The 16,241-nt window shown below is 38.8% G+C and overlaps 1 long non-coding RNA gene across 1 annotated transcript; it reads right to left on the bottom strand.

Annotated features, from left to right (window-relative positions):
- Positions 1-2,397: 2,397 nt before the first annotated feature.
- Positions 2,398-5,681, bottom strand: LOC134474619 (uncharacterized). Its single transcript, XR_010045495.1, has 3 exons — positions 5,440-5,681; positions 4,945-5,059; positions 2,398-4,455 (listed from the first exon to the last, which is right to left on the bottom strand). It is a non-coding gene; the product is annotated as an uncharacterized LOC134474619 (long non-coding RNA).
- Between the last annotated feature and the right edge of the window lie 10,560 nt (positions 5,682-16,241).

The raw sequence follows: 16,241 nt of genomic DNA, 5'->3' as shown, positions 1-16,241 counted from the left end.
AGATATCATAATTCAACTTTAACTTCATGCTTACCCGAAGAACTACCTGACTGTCAGTGAAGACCCTCTCTGTTGTATTTCCTGCTATTTGCACACTGTGTCCTGCTGGTCACTTCCACATCCTTTCCATGCTCATCTGATGCACCCTAAGCAGAAAACCCTTAATGCCTAAACTATTGATATCCCTACACAATTTCAATTTAGGGCATCTCTTTACATGAATTAGTAAAGCCCTTTACAGAGCATTTCCATATTTAAACAATGTATATGATCAACCAAGCTATTAAACCAGATCTTAATTCAGAGATGACACCATATTCCTTTCCATTCAGAAGGATATCACATGTATATGTTCATGCAAATGACTCATTTAGGCCTTTTCAGGGAGAATTGACAAGGCAGCCCATTCTGGAATTTGTTCTTAGCAAGCACACTTTACCTGCCCTTGAAGACACTTTTATATGTGCTTCATTTTTCTCAAAATTCAAACCTCTATGGCTGTTCTCACAAACATAGTCTATGAGCACATGTGTCACATAAATTATGTTGAGAAATTCTTTGCACTGTTATTTATCATACACAGGAGTGCATCGGGTGGTTGGAAAGCCATCCTCCACTGAAGCACATCACTACACATCTCTGAATTCTCATAATCTTTGCCAACACCTGTCATGAGGTTGGAAATGCAAGAACATACCATAAATTTAGGCAATCCCTATAAATACAAAAAGTACAAGTTTAAGGAGTGCCGTTGTGGATATGAGGCACCGCATTACATACATTTATAAACTTTAGAACATCAAGATTGCTGATCCCTGTAATGAGAACAGAGACCAAGCTCAGTACTGCTGCTCCAGCTACAAAATGCATCAGAGTCAGGAGCTTCCCAAGCTCCTTCCTCTGCTTCCTATGGTGGAGGTGCCAGGGCAGTAGAAAATTTCAAAGATGATACTCCAGTCTGGTGCTATCATAGTTAATTCAGGGTTCTGAGGACACAAAATCATCCTTGCTCCCAGCAGGAGAAAAAAGGGAAAGTGGACAACCCAAGGCCAATGCTAGAAGACCTCAGGAGCTGGAGCTAACTAAATACCTGAATCTACAGACACCAGAACCACTTCTAACCACTTGTAACTCGTTTTTCACAATTCCACCCTATTTCTGGGCTCCCATCCAAAGCCCCACCATTCCATGGCTAGAGGGTCTCCCAGGTTCTTTGTTAATCAGGCCACAGAACATGGAAACCAGTAAATGAGATCCAGTATGTATTCTGCTCCTAGTTTTGTGTTCCAAGCAGGTAAACAATTTCTACACACCGGAAGAGACCCAAGAGACCTCCTCCCACCGCTCACCTGATTGGACATTTCATATAGCCCGCCTCTTCATCACTGATTGACTGCTGCTCTACTATCCTCTTTCTAAGTCAAAAATAAACAGGGAAAGGAACTCCTTCCTGCAAGAGAGGATCCCAAATGATAGACAGTAGTCAGAGACTTCTGAAGCTGGTTGTCTTCAACAGTGTTGATCTCAACTACACAGAGGATTATGTGTACAAAAGTGCCTTACCTCAGGCTTTTCATTTCCAAACCATTTTATTTCAAGTTTAAAAAGAAAAAATAAACTAGAACTAAATTTCAAAACATGTGAATCAGGGGGCAACACTGGTATATACATTGCACACTGTCATCCCCAGATCATTCACCCAGATCACCAGAACCTGTATTCAATTTTCCTAAAAATGCTGTTATGTGGAGCAGAGTTAGTTAATTATGATTAACAATGAGGAAGGGCTAGGTCCTCGGAGGAGCCCATCCAGAAACCCAGATACATTGCAACTATGGAGAAGATGGACAACTCCTGCTATGGGCTAAGCCTCAAGACAGAAGATCAACAAATTCTTCCATATCCTAAGGACAGATATTCTAAATAGTTCCCTAGCACTCTGAGGAAGTCAGGAGTCACCATTCAAAGAAATGTATCCTTATCCTAAAGACTGACATTCTAAATAGTTCCTATCATCCTGATGAATGAAGGAGTTACCCTCCCAAACCCCTAAGGGAAAACTCACTGCTGACTAAGAATGCCTGCTTTCTATGTGACACCCTTTCCCCTTTGTTCCAATTTAATCAACTTTACCTGAACTATTTATCTTATTGGCTACCATAGCTCTGTCCCATCTTATGCCCATCTGCATTGTGAGTTCCCAGTTTTCCCCACCTTCAACCCATCTCACCACATGATTTTACTCTAAAAGTCTTTGGAAAAGGCAGTCTTTGCCAACCCAGATAGGACACATTTGCTTTCTCTCACACAGCTTTCTTTCTCCAAATATTATATTGTAAGACTGGTGTCGCAAGGAAGACTCCAAGGGCCTCGCTCTCATGTAAAAACAAAGGGGTTTTTATTATTCCATGTACACGGGGTCCTCCAAACAGGTGGAAACGGCGAACCCTGAGTTGGGGCAGGGCTGGTGTTTTTAAGGGGGAAAACTGCAATGTAAGCATTTATTACAGAAGCCAATCATTACAGTTAGTGCGGAGCAGTGGGCATCTTATCTATCTGCTATTGGTCAGTTCATAAGGGGTGACCAGCAGGTCAGAGTTAATTAACTGTCTTTGTTCTGCACAACTTGTCTTTAAGACACCTGGTTTCTGTAGACTTGGGTCTGACATATTTTACAACCCTGATTAGCATAATGGCAGGCTCTATCTCTGAGTTCCCTGGCACAGCACATCCCCAGCATATCACAGCCACAGAGGTTGTTTTTATTTCTGCAGGGCTGAGTTAGGATTGAGTCACGAGACCCAGTGCTGTTTCTAGCTGAGAAACAGCATCTTATTTTTAACCTTTAAATTTCTGGTTCTACATTCCCCCTCTTCTGCATAATACCTCTAATCTTTGAGGTCAATTAAAGCTAAGGGAGTATGTTATTGTCTAAGGACCATTATTTTCATCTGAGAGACTTGGGGGTTAAAAAACTGAATTATGTGATTTATAAAGAAACCTGTAGAGCCATCAAACTTGTTGACCGAGTCTGGAAACTGTATTGTTGTTCGCCTAGCTCTGACAATCTCGGGAGTCCCCGGTGTTTTCTCAAATTACTCCCATCCTGCAGACCAACACCATCCCAGAGTGGCACTTCTGCAGCAACATTTGGAGAAGAAAGTGGGGAAGTCAATCATCCCAGGACAGCTCGCCCTCATTAGTGAGTGTGAAGGGGTCACGAGCTATGAGACGCTGGAACTCAAACTTTACAAAGATCTGACATCTAACTCATTTGATACATACAGAACAAAAGGAAAGCACCATTTGGGGTTTGGGCCACAGTATTACCCGGTAATTTTTTTTGAAGCTAAACAGTTTTCAAACTTTGGGCCAGGCTTATTTTATGACAGATCATCACCAGGTTAGGGGGAGGTCACCAGAAACCCAAATTCTTTATGGCCTAGATAGATAGGTGAGGGGAGAGGGAGGCAATAAGATGCCATACAGAACAGAAAATGGCGGTTATGTGTCAAGGTCAGAGTAAAGGGCCAAACTCACATGCAAATCTCTCTGCACACAAGCAGGTTATTTTAAACAAATGTAAATTAATTGCCATTCTAGTTTTCTTTAACGGAGAATAGAGGCGCCTAGCAGTGATTAACAACCCTTGTTAGCTTGTTTTAGCACAGCTTCTGTAGTTTGTAGAGGGCAACAATGGTTAACATATCAATTAGGTGAGATTCTTGCAATTCTTTACAGAGGAGAGTGTTACTCAACATATCAATTAGGTCACTTAACATATCAGTTAGGGAAAAAGGATAAAAAACATTTAGTAAGTCACTTTACAGGTTCGTTATAATACACATATAACAAAGCTATTTTCTTAGAGTACAACATTTCCCATTGATTGACTCATTAGCATCTGTTTATAACCTTGCATGTGTCTTTAAAATCACAAGCTTTTAAGAACTTTGACATAGTTTATCAACTTGTTTACAACATAAGGCCCAATAGGAGGATTGACAAAGGTCTTGCAGCTTTCATTAAAGCTGTTAACCAAAAGAAGAAAGAAAACCAACATTTAAATTTGCTCTGTTTTATCATGCAAGTAACAATTTCTAAGTCAGACAGAGGCCTCCTTGGGGTCTCTACAAAGGAGGAGAACACAAAATTATCAGTTATATTAGACAATCTTAAGCTTTAAAGTGTCCTTGGAAGAAATGACAGTTCACTTATCCGCAGGCTGATGGTCTTTTGAAGTTGGGACCTGTCTGCAGTGGGAACATTGAATCCAGGCAGGCTTTCAGCTACTTTGACAGTCCATTGTGGCTTAAGAGATTCAGGGTGAGGTCGCTCTCAAGAGATTTCCAGTGAGGTCCCTTGTCCAGGTGCCTAGGCTCTTTAGCTCACAGTGGGCAGCAGCGAAGTAACCAGTGGATGGAAGTCACAGCTAGCTGAAAAGTCTAGAGGAGACTTAATAAGATGTTGATTAGTTAAATCAGCTAATTTCTAGAAACCTTCTCACATAAAACCTCAAAAGAGGAAATATCTGTAACATAGGGGATGCATCACGCACCCAAAGGGCAGAAGGAAAAGAGACTCACCCAGTTTTCGCCAGTTTTCAAGACCATTAGTAATTATAGTCTTTAAAATCTAACTTATCTTTTTACCTCTCCTGAACTCTGAGGCTGTTATGCCCAATCGAGTTTTTTAATTGATCTGTAAAGCTTAGGTTAATTTGAGTTACTAGGCTATAAAAGCCAGGCCATTGTCGGACCCCACGGATAAAAAGGGAGACCAAATCAGAGAAACTGCTATCAGAGCTGACTCAGACTAAGTAGAAAACACTTATATCCTTGAAGTTCAGGCTTTTTATTTTTGTAAAATCTATTTTCCAGTGTTTTTAGGCATAGTCCCACGATAACCAGTGGTTTTTATTTGTTGCAGTACTTTTAGACTTACCAATTGGCACTGAGGGCATCTGAAGCTCACAGACTGGGCTAACTTGATATTAGCCCCCGGGAATCTCACAGAAGTTGAGCTGCCAGATGCTGGTCTTTTTAAGTGCAAATGGGCTCTGACAAAGAAAATAGGTGGGATCAGCAGTAATGTCAAGCTTTTCTCAATTCCCACTGATTTTGGGGCTTTCTGGCTGTCTTTTGGAAGGTGGCATTTGCCAAATTATTTTCTCCTATAACAAGATCATCTTCAGCCCAATGGCTTATACAGCAGATAGTAGCCACTCTCCTTGGCATCTAGATGGCAGCCAACATGTCCAAATTTGGGGAGCAATTTTAATCTTTTGACTCCAGACAATAAATGCCATATTTATAAAGACAACTTGAGGCCTCAGTGTGGGCAACGAGTTTAGCCCACTATGTTGCTGTCTCTGGCTCTAAGATTTGTTCCCATAGAACCTAAGATTTTGTGTAACGGCAGCTCCCACGACCCGCTTACCTTGAGAGACATAACTGCTTTCATCAGAGAAGTAGGATGGAACTCTAGACAGTAGCTTATCCACTAGATAAGGTTGATGTTCCATGAGGTGATCAGTGACCTCAGTACAATTGTGGTGAGGCGACGAGGGGTCGTCCTCAGGCAGCGAAGTAGCCGAGTTTGAAGCTGCTGTTTCCAGAAATAGTGCCTGATAATGTATGGCTCAGGAATTAGACATCCATCAGTCTGGTGGGGCCTTGATGAGAGGCTCCAGCGAATAGGAGGAAACAATTAGGTTTAGAATCTTATAAATAAATCTACCAAAACTGATCTAATACTGTCAAATTTTGAACACATTTACTTCTTGTCAAACCTGCTGTTTTCAGTACTATAAACAAGACAAATAAAATTTACATCATCTCGAACTTTCTATAACTTACACTATACCTCCAAGTTTTATCTTCTTTCATATTCTGGCACAGCCAGATATTTTTACCTGAAGACAAACCACTTTCTTTGTCCCTCCTTTTAACTATCACCATTCAATTACCTTTTCTCTCGCTTCTCAGACAACATTGAAACTCACAACAAAACCCTTGAAGTCACCTTCTAGTAGTCTAAATCATATTTAATTATTTTATGTCTTTTTACCACATTAAAATGCTGGGTTTTTTTTAACTATAACCTTTTAACTGGCTCAGTTACAGTATGACCTGGTTTTCACTTGGTAAAGTTGATATGATTCTTTAAAACCATAAATATACACATATATGTGCACATATGTTTACTTTTTAACCACAAAGAAAAATACTCCTTTTAAAAGGCATGCCAAGGTTGCAAGCAATCAGTTGAAGACTTACATATTAAACAAGGCACCACAACATTAAAGACACAAACAAAGGTTGTTTCTTGCACAGTTTGGTGAGCTAAAGGAAATAATTTTTCTTATTATGAACCTTGAATCTAATAAGCCATATGGATCCTGCAACAGAAATGGGCAACAAGCCCCTAAGTTAGTAATAAATTTAAACAGGCAACCAAGGAGGAAAATGGCCAGTACTGTAGGGAGGGCATTTTTCCCTCAGCTGTACCATCACTAATTATGTCCTTCTTAACCTGGAGAGAAAGATTGTGAGCTCGCTCTCAAACCTCGGGCCAATGGTCTAAGGTAAGGGAGAGAGGAGATGAAGTTATCTGTCCCATCTTATCTTGGAGAAAAAGAGAATGAAAACAACGAACAGGGAAGACGCAGACAAACACAAAAAGTTTACCTTTCGGAACACAATTTATAAGCCGGCGTCACGCACACACATACCAAACCACCAGGTGTATACGAACTGGTGGAGTATTCCACCGCGAACGTAGCTGTGTAATGGCTACAATTAACGGCAGGAGCGACCTGCCCAACTCAGCAGGAGCGACCTGCCTATGCGAACCAGTGAGCCACCAATGAACGTTCCTCAGGGGAACCTTGGGGCATCCCCCAAGAGAAACAAACTGCCTTTGAAATCAGAACCAAAGAAAATGAACGGTTCAGGGCAGTAAAAGAAAGGGGAGAAAATAAGTGATCAATCAAAATGAAAGTAAACAAAAACTGGCCGTACTACTTACCCCGGAAAGGTGAGGTTGGGGTCTCCCTTTGAGAGGAGGTCTGATCTTAGTTTGATCTCGCTAGGGCCTCCAAATATAAGACCGGTGTCACAAGGGAGATGCCAAGGGCCTCACTCTCATGTAAGAACAAAGGGGTCTTTATTATTCTGTGCACACGGGGTCCTCCAAACAGGTGGAAATGGAGAACTCTGAGTTGGGGCAGGGCTGGTGTTTTTAAGGGGGAAAAACTGCAATGTAAGCATTTATTACAGAAGCCAATCATTATAGTTAGTGTGGAGTGGTGGGCATCTTATCTATCTGCTATTGGTCAGTTCATAAGGGGTGACCAGCAGGTCAGAGTTAATTAACTGCCTTTGTTCTGCACAACTTATCTTTAAGACACCTGGTTTCTGTAGGCTCGAGTCTGACATATTTTACAACCCTGATTAGTGTAATGGCAGGCTCTATCTCTGAGTTCCCTGGCACAGCACATCCCGAGCATATCACAGCTGCAGATATTTTCTTTGATCTTCCTGCAGGGCTGAGTTAGGACTGAGTCATGAGGCCCAGTGCTGTTTCTAGCTGAGAAACAGCATCTTGTTTTTAACCTTTAAATTTGTGTTTCTTCAAATCAACTTGGTGCATTTCACCCCAAACAGGGCAGGATTATATTTGTCCTATTTCAATTTGAATATGAAATATCTGCTAAAGGTCATGTTCCAAGACCTTTGTGTGAACCTACTTCTTCACTCTGAGTTTAAGATTTCCATGAGCTTTGGACCTCTTCATTCTAGCAAATTTCATATTCATTGGTGGAAGGATGTCACTGTTGTGCTGTAGCACTATAGGCACCATTTCTAGCTCTGTATTTGTCACTGCTGCACAGATGCCACTACATGGCCAGCTTTCCTCAGCAACATCATTACATAATTGCCAATTCAGGTCAGCTTTCACTCAGCTCTATTGTTTTGTTTTCCTTTAATAGTCTCTCTCCCTTGGTTTTCTACATTTTTCATTATTATTTTTTGTTTTTAAAGATGTAGTCTTACTTTGTAGTTCTGGCTGGCCTTTCACTCTCACTGTGTAGGTTAGATTGTCCTTGAATACATGGCAATTCTCCTGTTTCAGCCTCTTTATTGCTGTGGAAAAGAGGTGGGCATCATAACACGTGATGTTTGTCATTTTCTCCCCTACTTTTCACTATTATTCTTTTATTTCAGGGACACTGACATTTAATCCAGATGTTTGCTTGTGTCAGTAAATCTTTCTGCATCTTGAGGTGAGTTTGTGACCAACAGTATAGAAATTCAAGCATCCAAAGGATAAATTTCGAATTTAAATAGCTGAGATCAGAACCACTTGTATACAGACCCCCCTCCCCATTTCAGAATCAAAACAAGTGTCACTGAACTGGAATGTTTAGAAGAGAGAATCAGAAAAGACATCCTGTTTGGAAACAATTTAGCTAGAATCTTAAATGAATTTTTGTTTTTACACCTGTATCCTGCTTCCTTTTTTAGCAGGTTACTTTCTTTCTTTGAGTACAGCTCCTTTTGCTTTTCTCATGGGACTTATACCCTGAGTGCTTTTTAATTTTCCTGGGTCAAATACAGGGCACTAGATAAATGCAGGGTGCAAGACGGTATCTGTTATGCCAAGCTACAATACAGCTGAGCTACAGTGCCAAGCCTTAATATTTTCTAGAGTAAAAAGCACATAATGTTTGAATATTTCATAATTTGTGATGTTCATCCTTATAATAAAATGTGATCTATAGTCAGGACATGCTAAGCTCACCAGGTCTCTCATTGCTTTCCACTGGTCTTTTCCTCATCATCCTTAAATACAGGACTCTCTCAGTTCTTAATACTAATGCTCACATTTGATTCATATTCCTACCTGTGACATCTCCTGTTTCTGCAGTAGTCTAGACTGGCATCCCCAGCCCATAAGAGATAGAAATTCATCTTGTGATTCCCTACACTCCAATGAGGTTATGTGTTAAATTGGACATTTTTCCTTTAAGAGAATGGCAGTTAATGAATACATGTGTATCTCATGACTGTTTATTGTGTTTCAAATAACAGCATTAATTCTTTCAAGCATTAGGTGCACACCTATAATCCCAGGACTTACGAGGCTGAGTAGGACAATCAGTTTGAATTTACAGGACTAAGAAGTGAGTCCACAGTCAGCCTGAACTGCATAGGGAAATCCTGTCTCAAACAAAGAGAAAAAATGTATCATATTATTGTGGATATCCTTGGGAAGAAGAACTCAACAGTTTGAAACTCTGAGGATCTTACACTTTCGGTTTCATCTGGTGAGTATAAGATACCAGTAAAACTACCTTCAAGAATATGGAGAAAACTCAAAAAATCTTATTGCAAACTGTCATATAGATGTAATGCATTGCGCAACAAAGTACCTTTAGCATAGCTCACAAATGTAGAGAAAACATTTCTAAAATTCATTTGGAAACAGAAATGCTCTAGATCACCAAAGACATTGCTGGGCAACAAAGGCAATTCAAGAAGCATCACAATTCCTGACTTGCTATAATACTAGAAAGCTATTATCAGAAAATCAGCATTGTCCTGGCAGAAAATCAGACCTGAGAATCATCCAAAAAGTCTAGAAAATGCAAATAGAACTACAAAGAGAATCTGCTACCTTGTCTTTGACAAAGGAGCCAAATATGTTCAGTGGAAGAGAGAAGGCCTCTTCAATAAATGGTGCTGAAGAAAATGACTTTCCTCATACTGAAGACTTAAATTGGAGAAATGTCGATCACTATGAAATAAATATGTGAAATTAGATCAAAGACCTAAATATTAAAACAGAAACACTAATGAGGCTTTGTGAACAAAATACACATTTTAAAGAATCAACCACTGGGACCCCATTTTATTAAAAAATATTTGTACATCAAAAGAAATCACTAACAGAATGAAAAGACAATGCTCAGAATGGGCAGAGGATATTTTTCTATTTTCTGATAATCTCTTCAATATCATTTTCAAAGTACTATAATTTTAAATATGTAAATCCTGGACTTTCTTTGTTAGGATCTTTCCAACTATTTCATTTACTTGGAGGCTATTTAAAATGGTGTGGTTTCTGTAACTTCTCTCTTGGTGAGTTTGTTGATTGTGTACAGGAATTCTATTGATGTTTGAATGTCAACTTTGTCTCCAGCTACATTATTGAATTTGGTTATTAATTCTAGGACTGTTTTGGTGGAGTTTTCAGCATCTTCTATTTAGAATATCATATCATTTGTGAATAATGATAGTTTAACTATTTTCTATTATACACTTATTCTTATTTCTCTCTTTTGTCTAATTATTCTGTCTAGTGTTTCTAGAGCTATATTGAACAAGATTGGTCATAGTAGTCATCCGTGTCCTTTTAGTAACTGTAGAATGAAAGATTTTAGTTATTCTCCATTTAGTATGATGCTGGATTTTCTTTGTCATTGTCTGATTTTTTTTGTCTTTTTCTTTTTTATCGGTACTGGTAATTGTACTCACCACCACACAATTGCCAGGCAGGTGCTTATGCCATTGAGCTAAATCTCCAGCCCTGTCATTATTTTATTTTATCAGCTTCAGGTAAAGGTCATCTGTTGTTATTTACTCTAGTGTTTTTATCACAAATCAGTCCTTGACTTTATCAAAAGCTTATTGTGCTTTTATTGAGATGATCACCACGTGACTTTTGTTTTTGTCTGTGTTGATATGACATTTAAATTTGTTGATTTCATGTACTGAAACATTCCTGCCTTCCTGGGCTGAATCCAAGTTGGTCAGGTTTTAAAGTCTTCTTGATGATTTGCTACATTCACTTTGCTAGTATCTTGTTAAGGATTTTTGCATCTATGTTCATTAGGAAAACTGTCCTATAGTTTTCTTCTTTTGGTTGGGTCTTCCTCTGGTGTTAGTATCAGGGTAATACTTGCCTCATGGAATGATTTAGGGAGAAGAGTTTCTCTTTCAATGTCATTAAACAGCAGTGTCCTTAAATTTTTTTCTACATTTATTGTAGAATCCAGCAGTAAATCTACCAGGACCTAGGCTTTTTTATGTTGGTCATTTGCTTTTCTGTTTTCATTGTTTTTCTTATTTTTTTAATGTGCTCATGACACAGGCTCTCATTATTCAGTTCAAGTTGGCCTTGAGCTCACTTTGTAGCCTTGTTTAGTCTCGAACTCAAAACAATCCTTGTACCTCAGCCTCCCAAGTTCTGGGATTACAGGAGTGCACCACCATGCCCAGCAGCTGATAAATTTTTATTAGATCTTTATTCTCATTAACTGATACTGTATTTTCCAGAATTTTTATATCTTCTTTGATCAGATTTGGCATTTCATATGTATCTAGGAATCGGTGCATTTCTGTATTTTCTAACCTATGAAAGCATAAGCTATTCAAGTAGATATTGATGATATTCTGAATTTTACAGGATCTGTAGTTATTTTATTCTTCTGATTCCTTAATGCATGGTTTTCAGTATTTATTTTTTTCTTTTTTGATATGGTTGTCCAAGGGTTTATCAATTTTGTTTATTCTTCCAGTGAACCAACTCTTTGATTCATTAATTCTTTGAATTTTTTTCTTGTTCTCCATTGCATGAATTTCTTGTCAGGTCTTATAATTTCCTCCCTTGTATGGGATTTGTGTTTCCCTTGCCATTCTTCTTCTGGAAGATTGAGATGCAACATTTCATTATTTGTTTGGGTTCTTTCTATTTCCTGATGTGAGATTTGACTACTATAAATTTCTCTATTTGGACTGCTTTCATTGAATCCGGTAAGGTACAAGATTTTGCATCTATATTCTTCTTAGGTTGTAGGTATTTTAAAGATTCTTCCTTTATTTCATCTGTTACCCATTGGTTGTTTAGGAGAGTGTTAAGTTCCACATACTTATGAAGTTATTGCAACTTCTTTTATCATTATTTCACAATTTAAATACATGCTTAAGAATACTAGCCTTAGGCTGCAAAGTCAATCAAGTAATACAAGGATTAAGTTATTTTTATACCTCCATTGCTATCAACTCAGCATGTCCTCTAAACCACTCAGATGGTTGGTGGTGGGAGGAGGTGATTGTGGTGCTCCTCTCCCAACCAATACAGTGGTGAGCTTACAGGAAGTGTAAGTTACACTCTTGCTTTTCTTCTGAGAAATGGAATAGCTTCCAAAGAACCACAACATGGGCAAGTTTTCTCTACCACTCCCCTATGACTTCCATCAGCTCATAGGAATGGTACATTAGCTTTCTATTTCTCCTCTCAGCCCTGGGATGGGTCTGGATTGTTAATTTTCTCATCAGGAAGACTGGGTGGAGACATATAATAAAACCTGTATATCTATGTGTGTGTCCTACAGAAAATAATTCATATGTAGGTCATTGATTGGAGTGGGAATGTCTTGAGGAAAATTGTGTCATGTAAGAGGATTTGGCATTGGGGAACCAAAAAAAAAAATACAGTGGAAAAGAACAGCTTCTGTATACTTGAATTGTCTTAAACAGGTTTGATACTTGGTCCTGTCTTCATGCAACAATACCAGATTTCAGTGCTGAGTCTTTAAAACAGATACAATTTATGTTTCATGTTGGGGTGTTTTCTTAGACACCAAGACACCAAAAAGGGGTAGCAAAAATGCTCTAGGAAATGAGAAATACAGCATGGTCTTCAGGGCTGCAGGAGGAGAGAAGTCCTTGGCAAAGCTCATCACTCTGCTAGCCAGCTGGCCAACTCATGCTGGCAGGAGTTTAGTGGACAATGGAGGAAAACTGATAAGGATCTTGGGAGAGGTTCAAGACCCCCTCAGAGCAACAGAAGATGCCAACTGAAGAGAATTATCCCATAGAATGTTTTTAGGTGGCCTCAGCTGTGGCCTATCTTGCCCCTTGAGGCATCTCTTCATTCTCACTTCACTCATGCCTGGGCCACATCACAGCCTTGCATGAGTATTCATCTCCAATGGTTCCAACATATGCTTCCATTTTGTTGGGTTGATACACAGATGGGTGACCATCTGAAGATGGAGAAGCTGTGTTAGAGTTCCCACCACTGCCCAGTCCATCCATTCATAATGATAGTCAGTTGCCAGCATAGATAGCAATTGTCAGATGATGTTAGTGATCCAAGATTCATCCACAGACAATATTTTACATTGCACTGTACCTACAGAGGCCAGACTTTTCTGCAGAATGTTCAAGACCAAGCTAACATAAGGACTGCAATAAGGACAATTGATTCAGTACTTCCTATTAAGGCCAGTTTAGGTCTTCTCAAGTATAATCTTATAACCATGCATAGCTCCTCATATCTCTTCTGTCAGTGTCTGCCACCTGGAAGAGTCATGGCCATTGCTTGACCACGTTGATTTCTGTGAAAGCTTAGGAGATTTCTCTGGTGAATCTTGATTCTCCTTAGGCACACCTTGCATCAAAGTTCACTTTCTTCTTTGGTCTCATCATCTTCCTGATCAGAATACCAGGTCCTCACTGAATATCTTTTGATGATGCAAGAAGAATTTCTTTTACATCCTGGACCTACCTCCTCCAAGCTTGAAGTGCTGGGGCCAAAATATTGGCTATCCATTATCCTATCTGTGTCTCTCATTTTTGGTATCTATACCTTAGCTGTTGGACATCCAGAAGAAAAGATTGATAACAATACAGTAAAGTAGAGGCAGTAAGGTTAACATCACTGTTTTATCTAAATATGAAACACCTTAGAACATTAAATGAAATGTATTTTCTACTATCCATGAATATTTTAACATTTGAATAACTACAGTGTAAACAGTGACATATTTTACATAGAAAATCAGAAATCAGAACATATAATTGTATTATGACCTCCTTGCAATAATCTGAATTTCTCTTTTGATATAAAATATCCATTTTAGTCAATCACACTCATCTAATACTCAAGAAGTTTCTTATGTATTATTGACCAATTTATTGACCTTTAGTGGAATATGAATCTCACAAGTCTTTGTTATTAGCAGAAGTATGAACATGAATCAAAAGTCTGCTACCATAAGTAATCCCCATTTTACAATCGTAGAGGTCTATGCCTCCAGAAATATGGATATATCTAATATATCATAAATTTGATGACAATCAACTGTCACAACTATGTGAAACCATTTCACAGGCATCTTCAATGAAAAAAATGCATTAATTCTTTTGATATTGTCCAATGTGAACATTGAGGAGTACATTTCATGACTTTAGTTAAAGTGTCTCCTATAAGGCTATGGAGATCATTGAGGTCTCTGATCAATAAACAAGAACTGGTTAAAAACATTACTCTCTGATTTATCAATTAGAACCCTGTCCAGAAATCTCAGTCATAAGGGACTTTGTTTATTCATCTTAATAATATCATTCCTAAATAATGAGACTATGAAGTCAATGATAAATAACAACATATTCCATTCATATACCCAATCTTTGTGACATTTGGAACAACTGGCAACAAGGTACAAGCATACTTTATAATTCAGTAAAGAAACAAATCTTTGATTATGTGATCCAGATATGGAAAAAGAGAAAGATTACTGAGCTCCAAATGAAAGGAACAGTTGTTCACAGAGTGGACAAGTGGATAAATGTACACAGACAATCTGTGCTGATTCAAGCAAACACAGAAATAAGCACAGAGCTTGTGGAGGTTTTTGAGAACAATTTAAGTTCCTCAGAGGTCATTTGTTTACTTGTTCAATACTCCTTTGTTAAACTGGCTCATCTCTTATGCCCCGTGCTCCCAGTGCTGAAACACCTGTACACCTCAAGCACTCAGGGTCTTTCCCAGATGTTCTGGGCCACTTGATCACTCCTGGATGGGCATTTTTGCTTTCTGCTTTGAACAATCACTAGCTCAGGAACTCCCAACAACTGCTTACAAACAGACTAAACAATTACACAACTGATACATGGACAGACGGACAAACATCTTATAAAATCAGAGTGCACTTGAGCATATCCTTAAGCCCAATAACAAAACCTTCCTACAAAGTTAGAGTCTACAACTATAAATCAACTAGTTCAATTTTTTTATAGAGCAACTAGCTGAGATCCTGTATAAAAGGATCCAAGATTTGATTCAGGGAGAGGTGAAATGGTGGAAATATGTTGTGTAGCTTGTGGTGACAACTCATTCCATATAGGGCAAACACAATGAGCAGGAATCCATACAAGGCCTTGGCAATAACATAGAAATGTCCCCTCTTCCCCAGATCAGCAGGGGCACCAGCCCCTGCCCACTTGATTCTGGAGGTGTTTTGTATAATACAAAAGGCTTTGTCAGAGATATAGCCTGGTAAAAACATATTTGAATTAGGTAATAATATAGCCTTGTTGGGAAAGGTAAGTGACTTACAGTAAATAGCACCATGAACAGAATAATAAGAACCTGCACAGGAAGTGTATTATTCTCCTTTAATTGTTTCAAGTGAAGAGTTTTGAGGGTATAATGAGCTTGTTCAATGATTGCTTGGCCAGTGGCATTATACATGATAAAATTACATGAGAAATGTTCCATGTGGAACAAAAGGAAGCAAAAGCCTGTGAGGTATAGGATGGACCATTGTCAGTTGTAAGGAAGGAAGATACACCCATGACTGCAAATGTAGCCAGGAGATGTTGAATTACATATCGGGCAGATTCACCATGCAGTGGTGAAGCACAAATAAAACCAGAAAATGTGTCAACAGAAACATGAAAAAATGAAAAGGAAATCAAGAATCAGTGTGTGGCATGTTTACCAAGGTTCATTGCAGCAGAGGCCATGAGAGTTGACAGTATCACAGGGAAAAGGGTGAGGTATGGCAGCACAATGGAAACCAGTGGAAATAAAAGCTTTAGCTTTGAACAATTTATGCAAGGAACAAGCATATTGTTGAAAAAAGACATAGCTTTGCTTAGTATTATCAAAAAGAGGGTAGACTACAGTGTAAACCCAAGGCTGACTGAACTGCATAGAGAGAACTTGCCTCAAAAAGGCCAAAGGAGTGGGGGGCTGTAGAGTATATGCAATCCTTGATCAGAAATAGCATTATCTTGTAAAAAGCCGGGTAGGGCTTAATGACTATATTTATGTAAAGGAAAAAGCGCAGCATTATGAGGGCAAAGAATTGATAAATGTAAAAAAAAAAAATACTAAGTGTGTGTCCATTGCCACAGGAGAGAAAAAAACAGAAGATAACTTAG

Source organism: Cavia porcellus, unplaced genomic scaffold (genome assembly GCF_034190915.1).
Source record: "Cavia porcellus strain 051 isolate PalLab524CR breed Dunkin Hartley unplaced genomic scaffold, mCavPor4.1 scaffold_34, whole genome shotgun sequence".
NCBI lineage: Eukaryota > Metazoa > Chordata > Mammalia > Rodentia > Caviidae > Cavia > Cavia porcellus.
Note: the sequence above shows the minus strand (reverse complement) of the source record. Positions and strands in the feature narration are given on the sequence as shown.